This window comes from Nipponia nippon, unplaced genomic scaffold (assembly GCF_047370975.1).
Source record: "Nipponia nippon isolate SJK-2023a ecotype South Korea unplaced genomic scaffold, ASM4737097v1 scaffold_87, whole genome shotgun sequence".
Taxonomy (NCBI): Eukaryota; Metazoa; Chordata; class Aves; order Pelecaniformes; family Threskiornithidae; genus Nipponia; species Nipponia nippon.
In genome coordinates, this window is record NW_028262410.1 from 1 (window position 1) to 21,045 (window position 21,045).

General features: G+C 54.4%; 1 long non-coding RNA gene and 1 other non-coding gene across 2 annotated transcripts; one reads left to right on the top strand and one right to left on the bottom strand.

Annotated features, from left to right (window-relative positions):
• Positions 1–4,915: 4,915 nt before the first annotated feature.
• LOC104019823 (acrosin) lies at positions 4,916–7,317 on the top strand. The gene is made up of 5 exons (XR_015701172.1): positions 4,916–4,986; positions 5,301–5,502; positions 5,843–6,108; positions 6,389–6,534; positions 6,958–7,317. It is a non-coding gene; the product is annotated as an acrosin (transcript).
• Positions 7,318–8,132: 815 nt separating this feature from the next.
• On the bottom strand, positions 8,133–14,728 carry LOC148050375 (uncharacterized). Its single transcript, XR_015701173.1, has 4 exons — positions 14,610–14,728; positions 13,921–14,050; positions 13,181–13,301; positions 8,133–8,257 (listed from the first exon to the last, which is right to left on the bottom strand). It is a non-coding gene; the product is annotated as an uncharacterized LOC148050375 (long non-coding RNA).
• Between the last annotated feature and the right edge of the window lie 6,317 nt (positions 14,729–21,045).

Sequence of the window (21,045 nt, forward strand, 5' to 3'; positions counted from 1 at the left end):
GGCAAGTCACCGGTTTGAACTTCCCCACTGAGAAAACACTGTCAAATGCACACAGTTTATGCTGAATACCACCTTCGGTAGTTCTTTTCATGAAAGATGGTAAAATGCAAAAACAGAGTATCATTATCTAGCAGGTTCTCATAATCATACCCCTCACATTAATAGATGGACACCAGGAAAGGAGTGTACATGCTCTGTTGACCTACCTACTTCACTAAAACTAAATAAATTTTGTTCCTTCAAAAGCACGACCTTTCTTTTTCTTTTTTTTGTTGTTGTTTGGGTTTTTTTTTCGTTGTTTGGTTTTTTTTTTTCACGAAAAGGCTTGGCACTGCTTTCTGAATTCAAGATGAGTTACATGGGAGTCTACAGACAGCTCACGACAGGATATGAACTCCCCAGTCAAGGCCACAAGCAAGAAAAAACCACAGACACACGTCAAAGAGAAAACTTGTGAGCACGGACTGGAAGTCAGTGATTTGGGACTTGTAAGAAGGCCAGAAGATAACACAAAGCCACAGCAGACAAAAAGCAGCAAAGCCAAAGGCATTTCAGCCACACCAAATCTATCCCGCTTCAAGCTCTCCAACTCCCGTGTTAGATTTCAAAGGCCACGTCCACAAAAACCTGAGGAACGAACTATGTGTACCTTCAAAGCGCCACCGAGGTTCCCCCTCTCCAGGCCATCCGAGAGGGGCCTGAATCGCTCCACCCCCGTCCGGTTTCTGCTCTTCCAGCAAAGTCTCCAGCACCTGCTCACAGCTGCAATGAGAGAGGATCAGCAGCCACCTCACAAGCCAGGACAGGGGTGCGCACGTGCAGACCAATTACCGAAGGAAGAGAAGAGCCAGAGGCAGAAGAGAGACTCCACAGAGAGGCCAGAACCAGTCACAAGCTCAAGAGCAGCAAAGGGCAGGATTTCTATCACCATGTACACACCTTTGGGTTGAGGCAGGACACAGAGGGTACACAGAGCCTTCACTGCATCTATCATCAGGCAAGAGACTTTGATACCAACACCTCTTGCCAGGAGCAAGAACGCCTCCCTCTTTTGTACCCAGAATCAATGTCCAAGACTAAGCCAGCTTCTAAAGAAGACTGGAGATGGGAATGCCTCCTGATTGACAGTGCTCTGAGGAACAACCATGAGAAAACACTTGTTCCAAAACCTTGTCCAAACACTTCTGTTACTCCTTGTGCTTCTGACAGGGGACAGAGGAGTGACAAGAAAGGGAGTGATGCACCTCAAAACCATGCTGCCAGCAAGAGAAAGCGCCTTGCAGGTAAACTGAAGAAGCCACAAGGGAACGTGTGGACTCAGGAGGAAACAGAGACTCCCCGGAGCACTTTCAAACCCCTACTGCAAGCAAAGTGCCATCACTGTCTAAAAGACCCGTTCTTCTCTTCCTGCCGTTTACATTTAACAATAGGAGGTATTTAAATCCCATATGTGGAAAGGATTATCGTGCTCTTCTGCCTAGCAGAGGGCGAGCACTTCATTGTGCGTTCCAAGAAATCCATCTTATATTCTGCTTCCAAGAAGCTGACTAGATTTGGGCCAGTTTAGGGCTTCTGCAAAAAGACTAAAGTCAAGGAATTTCCCTAAAAGCTTTACCTTTGAACTAGCACAGCTACAAGTCCTTAGATGTCACAGATGCCCAAATCACTCAAACCATTTTTTTTTAAAACCACAGTGCTACCTTTGATAATAATGACGGATGTATAACAATTCCCTCTGTCAAGAGAAGAAGCTGGCACTTGTCCTTCTCCTGGTATTTCTCGAGTATTATGGGTATCTTGAATTAGAAAGGAAGTCCTACGCTTTTGTGAATGCCTTCTGCTTGCTTTGTAGGAAGAGATGTTGCTGCACCTTACGCCTGGCTGCCTCAACACTGGCTCTGCATTTCAGAAACCGGAACCTGGAAAATCCTTAACTAATGATGCACTGAACTCCAAATCCCACCCTGGGAGAGAAAAAAAAAAGAAAAGAAAAAAAAAAAAAAAAGCATATACTTCTGGAAAAGCCAAAGTGAAATCACCTCACTACCTGTGATGATAATATCCAGCATGAGCAGCTACTGAGAAAGGGACCCAAAAGCTGTGACCCATAACGTCAGAGCTGGCATTTAAAGACAAAGGTCCCAGACAAACCCCCACCTCTAGCCAATAACCGAAACCCCTCTCCAACTCCAAGTCCCTGGCAGGCAGGCTCTTATTCTCCCTTCATGAACTGGGTAGGCATTAGTCACCTCTTCTGTGCTGGGAAGCTGGTAGCAAGCCCCCTGAACGAGATATACAGGGCATTTGGAAAATCTGGGCTCTGCCACACTCTCCAGCACAGGTGGCCCTGCAGGGGGATCCTGGGACAAAGACATTAACCAGAGAGCTGCTTCTGCGTCGCCTTTTCTCATCCTTTTTTTAGGCACTAGGAGCCATGTGAAGGCAGTCCCCAGATTGCTCCCGCTGGACCTGGCCAAATATTGATGCAGACGCTGGGGCCAGCGCTAGCTGTTTGCGTCAAGTTTAGGAAGGATGTGTTCAACGGCATTGCCAGCATGCTGGGACAGCTGGAACGTGCCAGAACTCCCCACTGCCCTTCTGCCATGTTACCTATATTCCCTGTGAGTCAAGGGCACGCTCACAGCATACCAATGACTCAACTGGGATGTATTTTTACTTAACAGGCAAAGTTAGGTCCCGCTACTCCCAACCCTCAGTAGGCCAGAGGCTTTATTTCACTTTTGGAACAAAGCTACCGCGTGATTTACAGGACGTGCTGACACAGCAGTAACAGCTCAGAGTTTTGATAGACAGACAGCCTGTATGCCTAGCACAGGAGGAGGAGGGCTCCAGATGATCCGCTCTCTTCTCATAGGAACAACAGCCGATGTAATTCAGACTCAAAATGCTCTCGCCCGCGAGCACGGCCCAGGCAGCCGCGCCCCGCCTCTGCAAGGCAGGAAGCTGGATCTACTGTTCTTGCAGACTGGGCCTGTCTTAAGAGCATTGTGGGGCTGGATCATTTCCCCTACTCCGGGTGCAATACAGCAAACGAAGGCAAGGCAGAGGACGCTTCTTGGAGCAGCGCCCACTCACACACACAGAACACTAAGAGCAGGATTCATCTACACAAAGGTTCTGTCTACAATATGGCTGAGCCAACACCAAAGTCCCTTTGCCTCGGACTTCCTGGACAGTCCGTGCAGTCAGGGGGTTCAAGGCTGGCTTGACACGTCCTAGAGGAAAGGCTTTCTAGTAGGTAATTCAGTCACGCCCTAAACCACGACAAACAAACTTCCGTAGACTACAGTGGGAGCCCAGACCCCTCATGCAGGTGCAGACACCTGCATTCACAGCTACGATGGTTTCTACCATGAACGTCAGCAAGGAAGCCTCCGTGCCTGACACTGTACTTGATAGAGAAACAGCAGGAGACTGTGCTCCTAAGGGTACGTGTTCTCTCGCTGATGCTGAGCAGAAAGCCGACGCGTTATGCGCTCTCACAGGATGCAGCAGGAGACAGATCACAACCCGCATGACAGCAATAACAAATGCCGTCTCTTACCTGGCATTCCTAAGAGGAGGGCATCGTCCCAGTGTCTGCAGAGGAAGGCAAACACTTGTGCCAGCAGGTATATTTAGACACTGGAGCACTGAGGAGTCCCACGGAAGCCTGCAGGCTGCCAATTAGCAAGACAAAGGGCAGTTACTGACTGTATCAGGGGAAGCCACGCAATAGGTTATGCTCTTTTTCCAGCAAGACGTCCTGCAACTTTTGACTAGGTACTGCTCCAATCCAGCTTTTGGGTTCTTGCTGGACCAGAGAAATGGGCAGCGTGGTAAGGACAGAATTGGAAGGACACCACTTGATTAAACTTTAAATGGATCAAATTTGTATTTTAATTGCTAGTAAAACAAGGACCAGAGAGCCTAGAAGACAGCATGCAAGGTCAGCAGAGGACCCAGCCGTTTGTTTGGTAAAAATACAGCCCCCGAGGGACTAACACTCAGGAACTCATCTGGATTCCTAACAGATGAATGACATTCTTTCTCAGCCAGGCTCAGAAGAGGATCACATCCCAATCCTGAGAGGCTGAAAGAAGAAGATGTACTCTGACTGCCAATCTGCAAGGCTGACAGAGGATTTACCAAAGCCATGGAGAATGGCACATGGGGCTGAGAGCAGGAGCATCCTTCTCTGTCGAGAGCTTAAAGTTGCATGTCCGTGGCCACGCATACCAGGCGCCACAAGTGCCCTTGTCAGTGTTGGCCCAGAACAGCGCTATAACTCATAGACAGTAAGGACATGAAGCCTGTCAGAGGGGGCTGCTGTGGCTGACAGAGCCAGTGTGGACCGTGCTGCATCCGTGTGTCCACTGCGCTTTGTGCAGGAAGGTTGACACCTAGCGCGGGTACGCTTGGCTTATTTGGCTTGCACATCACTGCTTGCCCGCCGCTGCTGTGACCAGATTGGCTCTTCAACACCCAAACAGGTGCATACTGCCTGTAGGAGCTATCTCCTCTGGTGTCTGTTTTTTGGGAAGGAGCTGGTGGCAAATGGCTGCAAAGAGCAGGGTGGCAGTGAACTCCCCAAAGAGGCTGTGATGCCCCACTTGGGTCGTTCCTGCTAGCTGGTAGCAGAGCAGTGCTCAGGCCAGGCGCTGCTGCCTGCCACGGGGCCTGCACACCCTCATGCCGCAAGCAGAGCACTCAGCGGGGGGCTGTCGGGGGTGTCCGATCCCAGCTTCTGCCTCCCCTCCTGCTTGGAATCCCCCATGTTGCCCCCCTCCCCCGACAGGCCACCGTGCCCAGCACCCGGAACCAGCGACTCTGTGACATCAGCCCCAGGGACAGGGCCACTGCGGGCAATGTCACTACTGCGGGCACTACGTCGGCTGCTGCACTGGTGGCAGCGATGAATTTGCTCCCCCTCCTCGTCCTGCTGGCTGTGTGCTGGCCTGTGCACGGCACATGGGACAGCTGTGGGTAAGTGGCCCAAGGCTCTGGGGGGGAGCTGGGGCAACCATTATGGGGTTCACTGGAGGGTACCCGCTTGTCCCCCGTGGCCACGCCACAGCTTCCCGAACCCCATGTGGGAGCCTCAGTTCCCTGCCAGCACCCAGGCTGCTGGCACAACTCGTCTACGGGGCTCAAGCAGAAATGGGTGGATGGACGCACACCCCACGAGGTTCCCTGGCCCTGCTGTCCATGCAACGCCTTGTGGGGAGGGAAGATGGCTGACCTTCAGCCTCAACAGCAGCAAGCGGTCGAGCAGGACAGTAAGGAGTTTCTGGTTACAGAGGGACCTGCGGGCTCCGGCCCATGGCTGCTCACTACGGCACGTGGCGCGTCGTGGGGGGCAGAGATGCCCAGCCAGGGGCCTGGCCCTGGATCGTCAGCATCCAGGGTCCCTGGGGAATTAGGCACAGGGCATATCTGCGGAGGCTCCCTCATCAGCCCACAGTGGGTCCTCACAGCAGCCCACTGCTTCATCAAGGCCAGGTAAGGAGGACCAGGGAACGGGCATATCCCCACAACACTAGCAGCTGCCCTGGACGCAGCACCCACGCGCTACTCCCATCCCGTTTCCCTTGCAGCACGCCCAGTGCCTGGGCACTCCAGAGCCCAGCTGAGAGACTGCTCAGGAGAAGGCTGAGGTCGTGCCACTGCTTCCTAGCAGCCTCCAGCTCGACATCCCTTGCGCCTAAGGCATACGAGGGCAGTCGCACCCTCCGTAGCGCTGCTGCCCTCTCTCCCCTGTGAAGGAGAAGGCAGGGAACTGCTGGGCTGCTGCAGCACACAGCTCCGCTCCCCCTGACCCCTCTCTCCATCTGCCTTCCAGGCACATCGCCATGTGGCGCGTAGTGGTCGGGGCCACCCAGCTGACTCAGCTGGGCCCTGAGGTCCAAGTGCGCCATATTAAGCGGCTCCTGCTTCACCAACACTACAGTAATATCTCGGAGAGGAACGACATTGCCTTGCTGGAATTGGACCAGCCTGTCCAGTGCAGCTACTACGTACAGCTTGCCTGTGTGCCCGACGCCTCGCTGAGAGTGTCAGAGCTGACAACCTGCTACGTCAGTGGCTGGGGTTCCACGACCGCAAGATGTGAGTTCCCAAAAAGTGCTCGTGTCCTGAGTGCAAGCTTGGCACGCTGGGGAGACGGGCTGGGCTTCCTGAGAGCAGAGGCGAAAGCCAGAGTCAGGCTGCGGGGACGTCTGCCTACAGAGAGATGGGCCTGAGCCATTCCCCAAAGCAAGGCAGAAGGGAAACACCGGTACAATGCCTCTCACGACGCAAAGCCAAGCCCCACGGAAGGGGTTCACCCAGACAGGCGAGGAGAACTGCCAACGAGCTGCTGGGTGTTAATTCCTTTCTCTGCTCACAGCTGGAGGAGCAACGGATGTCCTGCAGGAGGCCAAGGTCCGCCTCATTGATGTCAACCTCTGTAACAGCAGCCGGTGGTACAGAGGGGCCATCCACAGCCACAACTTGTGTGCTGGCTATCCGCAGGGTGGCATCGACACCTGCCAGGTAGGAGCGTGCTACAAGTCAACCCCCGGCAGCACAGGCAGCCCTGACGCAACCGCCCAAACGCACCCCAGCACGGGCTTTGCCTGGCAAGTCACCCTGCCACCGCTGGGTCTCCACCGCTCTTGGGGCTCACCTCCCCTTCCCCAAAAAGCCCATCTAGTGCTCTTGGCAGCCCAGAGCTCCAGATCCCAACCCTGGCACCTCCGTCCTCCACCCATGCAGGATCACTGTGCAGAGATGAGAGAGCCCTGCCTTACAGGCCCACCGCCCCCTCCCAGACAAGGTGCTGGAGGCTCCAGCACCTGAGCAGAGCCGTTCTGTGCAGTGAACGCAGCTCTGGCAGGTGCTGTGAGAGAGAAGGAGCTGACATAGTGCCAACAGTGGCCACCCAACAACACCTTAACGCTCTCTCTCCCGCTGCAGGGTGACAGCGGTGGTCCTCTCGTGTGCAAAGAGAACAAGGCCGACTACTTCTGGCTTGTTGGAGTGACCAGCTGGGGGAAAGGCTGTGCGAGAGCAAAACAGCCCGGGGTCTACACCTCCACTCAGCACTTCTACGACTGGATCCTGGTACAGATGGGACTGCACCCAGCGCTAAGGGCTGTGCCAACATCACGGGCATGGAGTCATTTTCTCACCGCCTCAACCCCCGTTCAGAGGCCAAGGCCAATACCAACACAACCGGGCAGGTTTAGCTCCTGCCCACTTCCACTCCAGAAGCTGCTGAAGTTCTTTACTCGCGTGCAGGAGCTCCTGCAGGTCCTATGGGGAAAAAAGGCTTGAGCAGCAGGAGGAACAGGATCCAGCGCAGCCTGCAGTGTACCACAACCCGTTCTTTCTGGGGCAATGTCTGCTGATCCAAAGGCAGCCTCAGTGTCAAAGGCCTGCTCTGTCTTGCCCTAAGTTGACTTAGCTCTTGAAATAAAGTTGCCAGTTTTCACAGCTAACCATGCGTCACTCCACTTCAGTCTCCTGTGCAAGGCAAGGACTTCCATGCCCAGCACCTGCAAAATGAGGCTGCAGGCAGACAGGAGGGCACAAAGGGAAAGAGTCACTCAAGGGGGCTGAAACCATGCCCGGTCAGAGAGCAGGGTGAGGGTGCCGCCGAAGAAGGGAACACAGGTCATAGCGGGCTCGAGGTCTTGGGGACAGCAGCTGGCAACACAAAGTGTCTTAGGCCAGCTACTGGTGGGATCCCTGTGTGTGTGTGTACAACGCACCGGTGAACTCGAAACTGCACTCTTTCATGACCCAGGAGACATGGATCTAGAAAGACCCAAGGTTTGCACCAACGACTCGGTAAGGAGCTTGACATCCAGCCACAGGTATGACATGGACTTCAGTTCCATACTGTTATTTGAGGAAACTAGGAACATGCTGTGCTTATGAATCTGGGGAGTGAAGGTGGCTTTATGTTTCACTAGCAAACATCCAATCCTGATCATCTGCAAAGGCAGAGAAGGCCGGGGCTGTGGTCATGTTTGTGTAAGTGGTGGTTACGTATACATGGGTACGGGTAAAGGCATTGCTCTCTCTATGCGAATCTGCTTTGCCGTTCACATTAACTGTGTAAGCCTGCATGCGTGTTTGCGTACCTGGCTCTTTGGAATGCAGCGTAAGTCTCTTCAACACACGCACGGCAACAGCAGCAGCCACATCCATCAGGCTGGGATAGGACAAGCTTCCTGGGTGTGAGAGCCCACCTGATTCAGCTCTAGTCGACCTGAAAGGAGAAATCCCCCGTCTGCACACGTCTACTGGATCTGGCTGCTCTGGGAAGTACAAGGCCTGGTACTTCACACCAGGTTAGTGCTGCCTCCTCTCCTCTGCACGGGCAGCTTTGTGAAGTCCCCTATGGTTTGCCTGTCTAAAGCTCCAAGAGAACAAACTGAGCTCCACCTGGGGGTTTCTGCTGCAGGGTCCTTTCACAGTGATCCAACCCCAGACCTGCCCTGCCATGGGCTGACCCCGCTGACCCCTCACTTGCCCCCGCTGCTCTTTGGCCTGGAGTCAGACCCAGCCAAGAACTATGATCTGCTGCAGAGCAGCGCAGGGCCAGAGCTTCTGCAAGTCCTGAAGGAGATCAAACTACAGAAAGTGCTTTTTGAACAGTACCTGGAGTCTGGGGACAGCCAGGTCAGGAAGGGCAGGCATCCCGCCCTGCTGCCTACCAAACTGCACTCCTAAGCCCTCCTGCTGCCACTGCTCCGGGCCTCTTGCTGCTCCATCCCCTTCTGTTGCTCCGTGCTGGAACCCTATCCCAAAACCACCAGACCCCCCCCGCCCGCAACTACCCAAGCTCAGCCTTAGAGCTACCCTGCAGCTTTGGCTCAGTGGCACCGCTGACTGATGGAGCACTGGGGTAGCAAACTGTGCGTTGGGGAGATTGCCAGCCCTGCTAGGAGGGCAGCTCAGGGGACCCTGTGCTCTCTGCTGGACGTTCAAGATGAGGCCTCTTGTCAAAAACCCTGACTTGCTCAGGGAGGGACCATGAGACAGCATCACCTCCACAGCCAGAACAGCTCCTTTCAAACCATCATCAAGGTGAAGCAAAGGGCATGCCCCAGTCTCCAGAGATCCCAGCTCAGCTGGAGGCACGCTCTGCACCCCTGGGTGGGAACAGAGCTGGCAGCTGCAGCACCAGCACTTGCCAGGGGCCAAGAGCACAGCAAGAGGAGGATGGGATGGATGGTCCTGGCAGCTTCAGAGGCAGGACCTTGTGCGGCTAGTGCGGAGGGGACATGCCGAGGCGGGAAGCAGCTCAGGGTATGCCTGCTCAAGCACCTCCAAGTCCTTCATGACTCCAGGAGGTGGAGATGTGGCTGGTGCTTGGCAGGCCTCGTCCTCTTGTGAGGTCTGTGGGTGCTGGGGCTGATCAACTGGGTTGGCTGCAACCACATGCCAGCCCCATGACTGAAAAGCTCACTCTCCTCTTGCTCGGGAGCTAGTCCAGCTTTGAGTTCACTAGCCAACTGCACACACCCACAGCGCTCCCACCAGCAGCTGGCCCCAGCCACTCGCTGTTTCCAACTGCTGGGGCCCTGTGACCTGTGTTCCCTTCTGCCGCTGCTAGCAGCCAGGATTCTGGACAAACCCCTGTCACGCTGGGGACACAGAGTGGGGCTGCACAGAAAAGGATTTGGAATCGCTCTCAAAAAGAAGGTAGGACGGACTGTGGTGATCAGGTGCAGGGCTCAGGCAAACAAGCAAACCAAACAGCACTTTGCTTATGGGTGACTGGCTCCTTGATCCACCCTTCTCCCCATTTTCCATGCTTTTACATCCCCCTCCTCTTCCTTCACTCCTCCCTTTCTCCGCCCTTGTCTCCTCCCAAACAAGGCACCCACCCCCGGTTATTTTTCCCCCTTGCTCCCACGTTTGCCCCATCTGTCATCAGAGTTGGTGTTTCAGGTGCCGTTAGCTAGGTCACCTTGGACTTCCATGGCATTACTGATGCGGTTTCCTGGGTACTGCTGCCCCTGCCACATTCCCCTCCCCAAAACGACCCCAGCTCTCCCTTCAATTATCTGTGAAGTGCGGACACCTCTCGCATCATTCCCCCTTAACCACCTGCAAAATCTGGTGCTGGGACAGCAGAGTATCCACAGAAGACAAATTGTCTTCTCTAAGGCCTTCTTCCATCTGCTCTAAGCAGATATGGGGCACCACCTTCAGCTCCATTCTCAAAAACCAAAGCAGCCTTGAGTCCAGTTTGCTTGGGGCCCAGTTCTGGTGCCTGTGAAGCCATGCGACGCCTCAAAGGCCTTGAGAAGAGCAGCTATTCCACTTTCAGACAGAGCCTGCCCTGTCACCCCAGGGACCAGCCTGCGCACTCAGCTCTGGGCCTTAGCTCTAACCCCACAAGCCAGGATGGCAGCACCAAGCTCCTGCACCTTTCACCAGCTCTGAGGCTGCCACCCCTCAAGCCACTGCTCTCCACCCTGCTCAGCAAATGCAACGCACGTGGCTGCCTCCTGCTTTTCTCCCATGACTGCCCTGCACTCCAGCATGTGAGCAAGGCTCCACCACACAGCTGTGGAAGGCAGACTGGTGAGGTGAGGTTGATACAGGATTTACCAAAGAAGCCCTGGAGAACAGCATGTGGGGCTGAGGGGTTCAGAATCAGAACCGTTTAGGCTGGAAAAGACCTTTAAGATCATTGAGCCCAATCATTAACCTAACACTACCAACTCCACCACTAAACCATGTCCCTAAGCACCACATCTACAACTCTTTTAAATACCTCCAGGCGTGAGAACTCAACCACTTCCCTGGGCAGCCTGTTCCAATGCTTGACCACCCTTTCGGTGAAGAAATTTTTCCTAATATCCAATTTAAATGCCCCCTGGAGCAACTTCTGGCCATTTCCTCTCATTCTATCGCTTGCTACATGAGAAAAGAGACCACCCCCCACCTCATTACAGTCTCATTTCAGGCAGTTGTAGAGAGCAATAAGGTCTCCCCTCAGCCTCCTCCTCTCCAGGCTGAACAACCCCAGCTGCCTCAGCCGCTCCTCACAGGACTTGTGCTCTAGACCCTTCAGCAGCTTCGTTGCCCTTCTTTGGACACGCTCCAGCACCTCACTGTCCTTGTAGTGAGGGGCCCAAAACTGAACACAGGATTTGAGGTGCAGCCTCACCAGTGCCCAGTACAGGGGGACGATCACTGCCCTGGTCCTGCTGGCCACACTAATTCTGATACAAGCCAGGATGCCAGTGGCCTTCTTGGCCACCTGGGCACACTGCTGGCTCACGTTCATCTGCCTGTCGACCAACACCCCCAGGTCCTTTTCCATCAGGCAGCTTTCCAGCCACTCCTCCCCAAGCCTGTAGCGTTGCATGGGGTTGTTAGGACCCAAGCGCAGGACCCAGCACTGAGCCTTGTTAGATCTCATACAATTGTCAAGGAGAAAGTGCAAGAGAAGGATTAGGAGCAACAAAAGGATATGGATGAGGAGAAGTTGGACTAAAAGGTGTAGGAGAAGGAAGAACACAAGGAGGAAGATGAGGATGAGGAGGACGAAATAGGATGAAGATGAAAAGGAACAGGACAAGGAGAAAGATGAGAAATGAGCAAGAGGAAGAAGAAGAGGAGGAGGTGGACGAAGAACAGGAGAAGAAATAGGAAAAGGAACAGGAATAAGATGAGGAAGAGGAGGAGGAGGAGAAGGAGAAGAAACAAAAGGAGGAGGGGGGAAAGGAGAATGAGGGGGAAGAGAAAGAAGAGGAGGAAAAAGAGCAAGAAAATTAAGAAGAGGAGGAGAAGAAGGAGGAATAACAGGATGAGGAGGAGGAGAAAGAAAAAGAGCAATATGAAGTAGGAGAAGATGAAGTGGAGAAGATGAAGAGAAGGAATATGGTGAAGAACAGGAGGAGGAGGAGAAGGAAAGAGGAGAAGGAAGAGGAGGAAGTAGAAGAAGAGGAGAAGGTGGAAGAAGAACAGAAGGAACAGGAGGATGAGGATAAAGAGCAGGAGGGTAAACAGAGTAACAGAATAACAGGAAGAGGAAGAAAAACAGAAGGAAACAGGAGGAAGAGTTGGAGGAGGAGGAGAAGGAGGGGTATAAGGAGAAGGACTATGAAGAACAAGAACTGGAGGAGGATGAACATGCAGAGGGTAAACATGCAGAGGTGTATGAGGAGGAGAAAGTGAAGGAGACTGAGGAAGAGGAAGAAGAGGTGGAGGAAGAACTGGATGAAGACAAAAAGGAGGACAAAGAAAAAGAAGAGGAGGAGGAGGGGGAGCTGTCGGAAGAACAGGATGAAGAACATGAGAAAGAACCAGAAGAGGAAGAACAAGAGCAGGGAAAGGAGGAGTATGAGGAGGAACATAAAAAGGAAAAGAAGGAAGGACAAGAGGAGGAGGAAGAAGAGGAGGTAGAGGGGGAAGAAATGGAGGAAGAGAATGAACAGGAGGAGGAGAAACAGGAGGAGGATGAGTGCAGGAGGAGGAAGGGGAAGAGAATCAGGAGAAGAATGGGGATGAGGAGGAAGAAGATGAAGAGAAGAAAGAACAGGAAGAGCAGGATGAGGAAGAGGAGGAGGAAGAACATGAGAAAGAGAGGAAAGAAGAGGAGATGGAGGAAGAGGAGGAAGAACAGGCTAAGGAGGAGGGGAGAATAAAGAAAAGGAGGAGGACGAAAAACGGAGGACAAAGAAAGGGAGCAAGATGGGAAGAAACATGAACAGACGGAGGAAGAGGAAGAACAGGAGGAGGAAGAAAAGAAAGCAAAAGAATAGGAGGCAGAGGAAGAACGGGAGGAAGGAGAAGAAGGGCAGGAGAAGGAAGAACAGAAGGAGGAGGAGGAGGAGGAGGAAAAGAAAGAGGATGAGGAGGAAGCAAAGCAGGAGGAGGAGGGAGGAGGAGGAACAGGAGGAGAAGGAAGAACACGAAGAACAAGAGAAGGAGGAGGAGGTGGAAAACGATGACGAAGAACCAGAGGAGGAGGAGCAGGAGGAGGAAGAAAAGGAGGAGGAAGAACAGGGAAGAGGAAGAGGAAGAGAAAGAGGAGAAGGAGGCAGAGGAAGCACCCCCAAATTCACTCTAGAGTGTCAGCACATGAAAATCCTTGGCTGGAGCACCTGCTGCACCCATTTGCCCATGAGGATTCACTAAATCCAAGCCTGTTGGTGAAGCCATTACTCACAGGAGTCGTTCTGCGTCCTGGCCATCACTGCTCTCGGGAACAGACGGGAAAGCTCTGGATGACAAAGGCTGTCAGGATGCGCTCCAGAAACAGAAGACCAGTGCCAGAAGATCCCCATCACCTAATCGCATAGAAATAATGCCAGCTCAATGAAATGATTACTGGAAATGAAACACACAGAACAGCACCCGCCATCGAAACTCTTTCACTGGTAGTTTTAGCTGCAGCAGAGCTGCAGGCTGACGACCTTACCATCACTGTCACAGGACCCCAAAAGAAATAATAACTGCCAAACGGGAACTCTAGCCATAGCCCATATCTATCCAGCCTTTAAAGGGAGAATAGCTCAGCCTACAGCTCTGGAGGGATACACCAGACTATGCTTATATGCTATATATGCTTATATGCTTATATGCTATATATGTCTACCTACTCGATGATCTGTCCAGAAAGTCAAATCCTAATTACCTTTGAAAGAGGATGGAATTGGGAGGGGGAAGGGGGGAGAAAGAAAGCAAGCAATTGCTGGAAAAAAGGGAAAGGGTAGACATGCAATTAAAAAAGACAGGAGCCGAGTTATCCTGAAGGCCAGCTCAGCCCCACTCACTTTTGCTGGTGAAAAGCTGTGCAGCTTGGAGGAAAAAAACCTGACTTGGGTGCTGGGATGCACACAGGTGTCAGAGTTCAGATCTGCAACAGCAGAAAAACCTTGACACGGCTCCTGTTCACTGTCCTCATACCTGTGTGCTTGCTGTGGCTTCCTCGTTTCCCTGGCGTCCTCCCAGACTAACAGGGACGTGGCATCTGTCCAGTCCACGTGCCACGAGGAGAAACAGGTTTGACCACGAAGGGGGTAGCAAACAACTGCATCTGCAGAGGCAAAGGGGCAGCCGCACTTCAGCTTCAGAGCTGCCCGGAGCTGCCCTGAGCCCCAGGAGCCCCTGGCACCCCGGCATTTGCTTGGCCCTGGAGCCCTGCGGGGCCTGGCGGCCCCAGGGAGGCCTGGGGACAGAAGGGAAGGACAGTGGTCAGCCCCTGTGGGGAGAGCGACGGGGCTCTGTCCTTCCTTCTGGCCGCAGGAGGATGCCCTGGGCCACGCCAGCACAGGCCGTCTCTCCTCCTCAGCGCCCGGGGCAAGGCGAGGCCTGAGGGAGGCCCTGGGTGCTGGGCTCAGCACGGGCGCTGGGAGCGGGGGCAGAGCCCCGTCTCCTGCCAGCTGCCGGCCTGGCCCATGCCAGCGGCTCCCGTCACACAGCACAGACAGAGCCGCATTTTGGGAAAGACTTGCCGATCCGGGGCAAATCCAGGGAAGCTCCCTCCTGCCAGCTCCCCTCCCCTCCTGCCCTCTCCCCTGACCTCCCCTCCCTCCCTGCGCAGGCCCAGACCCCCCGAGCAGACCGAGGGACGGCAGAGCTGTGCACACACACACCTTGCGCTGCTGAGAGAGCAGCTCCCGGCGCCACGGCCCTTCTGGAGGCCGTCTCTCCGCAGGCCCCGTGTCCCGGCGGGCTGAGGAGCTGCTGCGCTGCGGGGGGCAGCGGGCGCAGGGCGGCTCTGGGAGGAGAGGCCCGGGCTGCCTGAGCCTGCCCGGCAACAGCCGCCCCATTGGCCACGGCTGAGCCAATCAGTGGAGCCGGAGGTGGCCTGTCAGTCAGAGCCGGGCTGGGGCGGGGCCAGAGGGGGCCGAGGCCCAGGGGCCTGAGGAGCAAGGGGCGAGAGCCGGGCTGGGGGCAGCCGGGGCCCGGGGGGAGCAGGGCCAGGGCCAGGGCCAGGGCCAGGGGAGCTGCAGGAGCAGGAGCAGGTATGTGCCAGTGCGGATGGGCCTGGGGCAGGGTCCTGGAGGCCTCACCGCCCATGGGCCCCGCCATGGCCCAGTCCCCAGCCCTGGGCCTGAGTGCTCAGCCCAGGGCCAGCCCCAGCAGCAGGGTCAGAGCGGTTCCTGCTGCTGCCCTGAGGGTCGCCAGCCCCAGCCCTGACAGCTGGAGGTGGGTGTTTGATGTCCGCAGGCCAGGGGAAGGCAGAGTGGCCTCCTCTCTGCAGGCGGGTCCAGGCTTTGGAGCAGGCATGCTGTGGTGGGGACAGGCCAGGGGCCTTTGCTGTCCCCAGGCCTTCGTGTGGGTCTGGTGCTGATGGACAGCCCAGTCTCTGCCGACAGCCTTTGAGAAATGGGGATTTCCAGACATGGAAGTTGTTTCTCCCTCCTGGTGGGAGCAGCCAGTGGGGCTCTGTTGTCAGAGAAGCAAGCGGGGAATGTTCCTGGCTGGATGCAGCTCCCCTGGCAGATGGCTGTGCCCCTCTCTGGGCCCCGAGGTCTGATACCTGCCTTTCCCCCAGCCAAGCTGTGCTGCCGGCTTTTGGGAAATGGGGTGCAGAGGGCGGATGGTTTTACCACAGCCGGGAAGTTCCAGTCAACCTGTCAGGGATTTTCTTCTTCCTGGTTCTTGCAGTAACACTTTTTTGTTTTTAAATAAATGTATTTTTTCCAAGGAAACTTCACCAAGGAAAGTGCAGTGTTTAGCTGTGATTGCTCTCTGTGTGGATTGGGTCTGTCCTCAGCTGGGCACACAGCAGCTTTCAGATGAGGAATGGGACTATTGCAGGGTGAAGTGAGTAATGGGGATCCCAAGCCTGTTTTGTTCAAGGCAATGGGGTGAAAATGTGCGGTTAGAGCTGTCTGTGTGGCTGACCCTTTTGATTGCAGTGCTCCGCTCTAGTTCTCTGTAATGCTCATTTCTACTGCTCAGCTCCACCAGGTTTAAATTTCTGTAAATTGATGCTACGCTTTGCAACTGTTTCTGCTTGATTCTTCACAGATTTGAAGATTCCCTGTTCGGGTCTCTCTACTTTCATCTGCCCCCTGTCCTGCAGAACCGTATTTGACTGCAGGGGCTGCAGAGTCTGTGTTTCCTCCCCGCGGTGAGGAAAATACGGACAGGGAAAAAAAAAGTTAGCAATTTTGAAAAGACCCCTTTGTGCTCATTTTCACATTCAGTGTACCTGTTGTGGGTTCTTAAATGATGTGAGTTACTCTGAGTCTTAACAATCCCTTGTTTGCATGGCTGTGCTCAGGAGGTGCCTCAGAAACTCTGTTTGGGCGTTGCCTATGCGAGACAAGGAACCGTAGGCCTTTCTGAAAAACAGCTCCTAGGTGAGTTAGTTCCTCGGCCACAACAGCAGGGTTTTTGTTTGCATCTGCCAGAGCTCAGGAGCAAACCCTGCTGACAGAAGCCCTGGGAAGAAAGGGAAGACTGGAGAGAGCAGAACAGACCAGTAGAGGTGCGCTGCTTTACCCCAGATGGCGTCACACCTCCTGGCACGGTGACTCTGGGTAAGGGTGCTCTCAGGGTGTTTTGTCACCTTCTCCAGTGCTCACCACCAGAGAGCCGACAGCGCTGGGGGAAGGGCAGCGCCCCCTTTCTTTGTGCAGCCCAGGAACTTGTCACGCTGCGTAACCTTCTGCGCAAACAGAAGTGGCTGATAGTCGACTTCTTCAAGGAGGCTGGTGTGGGCACCCTCTAGAGCGGATTGCAGGAGTGAGGGTACCCGTTGCCTCATGGTCTCCAAAGGGAGTCGCTGCTCAGTTCTGTGGCTGCCCAGATCCTGCTGCAGACACTGACCTGGCATCATGTTTCCCAGTGTCGGTACTCGACCTTTCCCCCACCAGTCTCGTATCTCTATTCCCATTGCGCTGCCTTCCAGCACATATCTGTGCAGCACGGCTCCCCCTGAGCCTCGCTTCCCACAGGGACAGCGGTACGGAGCTGTGAGGAGCACGCTCAGGTCTACAAGGGTTTGGCAATGCAGGTGTTAACTGATACCCTAGCCCAAGCCAAAATGAGCCGTCTGAAAACCGAGGGGGCTGGGAAGTTTGGCCTGTTAACAGCCGAGAGGTCTGCTGAAGGCAGCGAAAGCCGGGTAAAGTTGTTAATGCTTAAACCTGCCAGGTTTTCTTTGTGCTGTTCTTCCCTGCAGAAGACCAGCCAAGCTCATCCCACTTACCTCTGGGGCAAGCCTTGATGTTTTTGTGACCCCACTGCCATGTTCTGCATTGGTTGCCAGACCAAAGTTCCCGTGAGAGACAAGGCTCAGGAGGACGTGGTCATCTTGTTGATTTCCTTGCAACGGGGGAATTTTACAAGCAGTGGAGATCTGGCTGAAGGTCAGAACCAGTGTCTGGAGATGAGGAAAGGACAACGCAGAGAGACCAGAAGAGGTGAGAGGAGCCCAGTGTGCTGGGAGAGCATCTCTGCATCCTCATTGCTGGGAGATGTCAGAGTGGGTCCAGGATATGGTTCCCTGAAACCATCTAGCGGCCTATAGCAGAGTGGCCAGGAGGAGACTGCTGGGGAAGAGCCGGAGAAGCCAGGGGAGGTGCAATACTGCCGTCAGCCCAATGGCAGGAGGGAGGTTATTCAGTCCTTGGGGTTGGGCTCAAAGTCTGGAGCCCGAGGTGTAACGTCCTGTACTGGGATTTGGTAGTCAGCACTGATCATCCAGCTGATCAAACCAGACCCTTTCTGCAGCTGTTGGCGGCAGCTGGAAAACAGAGGTTCAGAAGACCTTGCTTTTCAAAACCTAGGCCAGAGCAGAAGGCTTGTCCTGGTACCTGTGTTGTCTTTCCCTGCAGTTTTCACATCTGAGAGAGAAGAGGCATTTGGCTGCCAGTTTGTAGTACTGTTTTGCAGATTAAACAGACTTTGTAAACGTGGAAGAGCACTGAGCATGGACAAGCAAATGCTTCAGGCAGCTGCAGAGCAGAGCTGGAGGCTGTCTGTAGTGTTTCTGTCAGGATCAAAAGCTAAAGGATGTTTCCATTCAAGGAGCGGAGTCTGTTGGGAGCTCCAGTCTCCCAAATTCCAAAGCCCGTGTGTTAAACAGTGATCAGCCCTGAGGTTTCTTTCTGCTACTCTCCAACACAGTTTCTCTGGGCTTTTTCTTTGGTTGGTTTTTAATGCCTGGTAGGTGTCCAAGCTCCGTTCCATCAAGGCACTTGCAAACCTGCCACGTGCCCAGCTTCTGCTGGGGGCCAAGCCAAAGGGATGAAGCCTCGTGCTCGTGCCAAGCCCGAAGCAAAGTTAAAGCAGTGAGGAGTTCCCGCAGTCAGCCCTGAGCCAGAGTGCAGGCATCTAAGCTGCGGTGGGATGGAAAACAAGTCATTACAATTCACGGTGTATGTGGCAGCTGGGATTAAGTGCTACGCGTGGTTTCGTGTCTGGATCAGTACTGTCCGTGCACGTTGAGTAAGCCGCAGTTCAGAGCAGAAATGCCTGTTGCTCATCGTGGGTGCCAGAGTGCTGTTCCTGCTCTCTCCTCCCCGGTGCATTAATTTAATCTTTTGTGTCTAGGCAGGGCCTTGATAATGCTCCTGTGTGGGCACCGTGTATGTGAAGGGCAGGTTTTCTGCATGTTTGTGACTGATCTTTCTTGTTTCTTTTAAACAGGGAAATCTTGATACGTCCTCCCCAGGAGCTAAAGAAATGCAAAGAAGTGATGAAGAAAGAGGGGCCAGTCAAGGAGGGAGCGTAGGTTAGTTCTGGTTTTACATTTTCTTGTAAATAATGACATGATTATTACTGTGGCAGTCTGAGGGTATGAGAAGAACAAAGATTTGGGGAGGGGAGGATAATTTTAATTGGCTGTAAGATTTTTTACAGCAGAGTGTTTGTGTGTCAGTGACAAGATGGTCATGGAGTTGGCAGCTGGGATTCTGTAATGGGAGTTCTTTTGTTCTGGAGCTGAAGCCCAAATCGCCCTCTAACAGTCTTAGTCGGACTGCTGAAGCTGGCAGTACACAGTTTCTTTTCTTAAAACTGAAGATAATTAAGTTAGGGGGCGAGCCTGTTTGGAATTTTAGGAGTCTGGGGGCAGAGGCCAGCTGGGGGCTGGGGTGCTCGGGGGAGGGGGCTGTTTCTGCCCCGTGCCCTTGGCCTGGTGCTCCCAGCTGGGAAGGGGCTTTCCAAGCTCCTGCTGGAGGGAGCCAAATGTGGGACCTGTGGCCGAGCTGGAGGACAAGGAGCACACCCGGACCTGTGGCAAACCTGCCTCAAATCAGCTTTTCCCAGCTGGAAAGTGCCCAGGAGTAACTGTGAGTGTTGCTGTCCTCCTTCAGGAAGCATGGCCCACACCAAGCACAGCCAGAGCTGCACCTGTGCCAGGAGAAGCCTTCAAGCAGAGCCGGGGCTGATGGTGACAGGTCCCAGCAGCTGTCCAGCTCAGGAAGATGCTGGTGGCACAGAGGTGACCGTGACTGACTGCCACTTCTCTTGCAGGAGCAGGATTTCACAGCAGAAGGGAGGCAGGACGAAATGCCCTTTGAGGTCAAAAGTGCATCAGGCACCTGGCGCAGTTGCAATGACAGCAGAGGAGGAAGAGAAGGAGATGCAGGTGACCCGGCTGGGACACTGCTGCCGAGGTAAGATCTGCCACAGAGAGCCAGAGACAGCCACTGGGAGGTGGTGGAGTGGGTGAGAAAGGCACCTGGGAGAGAGGAGAGCACGGGGAGGTGGGAGACAGAGATGGTGATGGAGGGGCAAAATGCAGGGTGTTGGAAGCGAGGATGCTTCTGCTGCGCGGGTGCTTGTGAGGTCACCGGTCTCTGAGTAGCTGTTAGCGTCACAGCACGTCCTGGGCTTGTGCAGGTGCTTGTGGTGTCCCGTGTTGCTCAGTAGCTTTCTGGGTGTGAGAAGTCACCTTGCTTGTGACACTTCTTCTGATGTCACAGATTGCTGAGCAGGTGATAGGGCGAGAGCAGGCCCCTGGCTTGTGCAGCTGCTTGTGTCGTCGATAACTCCAGTTTTCACATCTTTTCAGACAAGAGGCAGTTTACAGTACTGACTGTTTTGCAGATCTTTTGCTTCTCTGTGCCCTGCTCTCTGTCCCTGCCTCTCCCTTTCTCTCTCCCCTTCCTTTTTCCTCTCCTCCTTTTCCCTCTATTCCTCTCCCTCAGCCTGCCTGTGTTGGTCCATACCTCTGTCCTCCCTCCTGCCCTCCTCTGCTCTCTCTGTCCCACTGCTCGTCACCATGATCCTGGACACCCCCTGCCCCCTTCCCCTCCATGCCCTACTCCCTGTCCCTGTGCCCACTCCTCACCAGGGGTTTCCTTTCTCCACCCGCTGCCCAGCTCCCTGCCCCATTCTCCTCCTCTCTCTGTCTCTCTCTTGTCCCTCTGTCCTGCTTCTTTCCCTCTCCGGGCACCCCAACACCCTATCCCACCCCTCTCTGCCACTCTGTCCCTCTCTCCTCCTCCTCCCTGCCCCACCGGGGTCTGGGACACAGGCAGACCGAGGGAAGAAACCCTGGGGCCTGCAGGAGGATCGGGCCCAGCCAGGACGGTGAGGCAATGTCCCAGCAGGGTGAGACAGAAGAAAGGAGCACCCCGCAGCATGCTGGGAGGTGTAGTCCTGGAGCACAGAGCTGCAAGGTGGCCATGTTGTTTCAGAGAAAAGCTGAGAACTGTAGTCCTGAGGCACACAAGATGCTGGTCAGAAATCTTAGTTCCTGGGGCATAGGACTGCAACGTAGCCATGTTCGAAAGTCTTTGAAACCCTGCCGGCGTCATCCAGCCTCAGAGATCAGGAACTGTAGCGAGACTGACTCCAGGGACATGCGGCTCGGTAGACAAGCAGCAAGAATGCTGCAAAGCTAGAGCTGCTTTGCAAAGTTGGCCTGTGATGAGGAGTCGGTAGCGTGGGTGGGAGTGATCAGTCAAGTGGTCTGGTACCTGACCGAGTGAAGGGTACAAGAACCCTGTGTAAAGGCACACTGGGGCTGCCCCAGTTGGGCTGGGACCCGGCACGTGCGTGAAAGAATATTGGCCCCTGTATTTCTATGCTTTGCATCCTAGCCTCTGGCCTCGGTCGGCACGG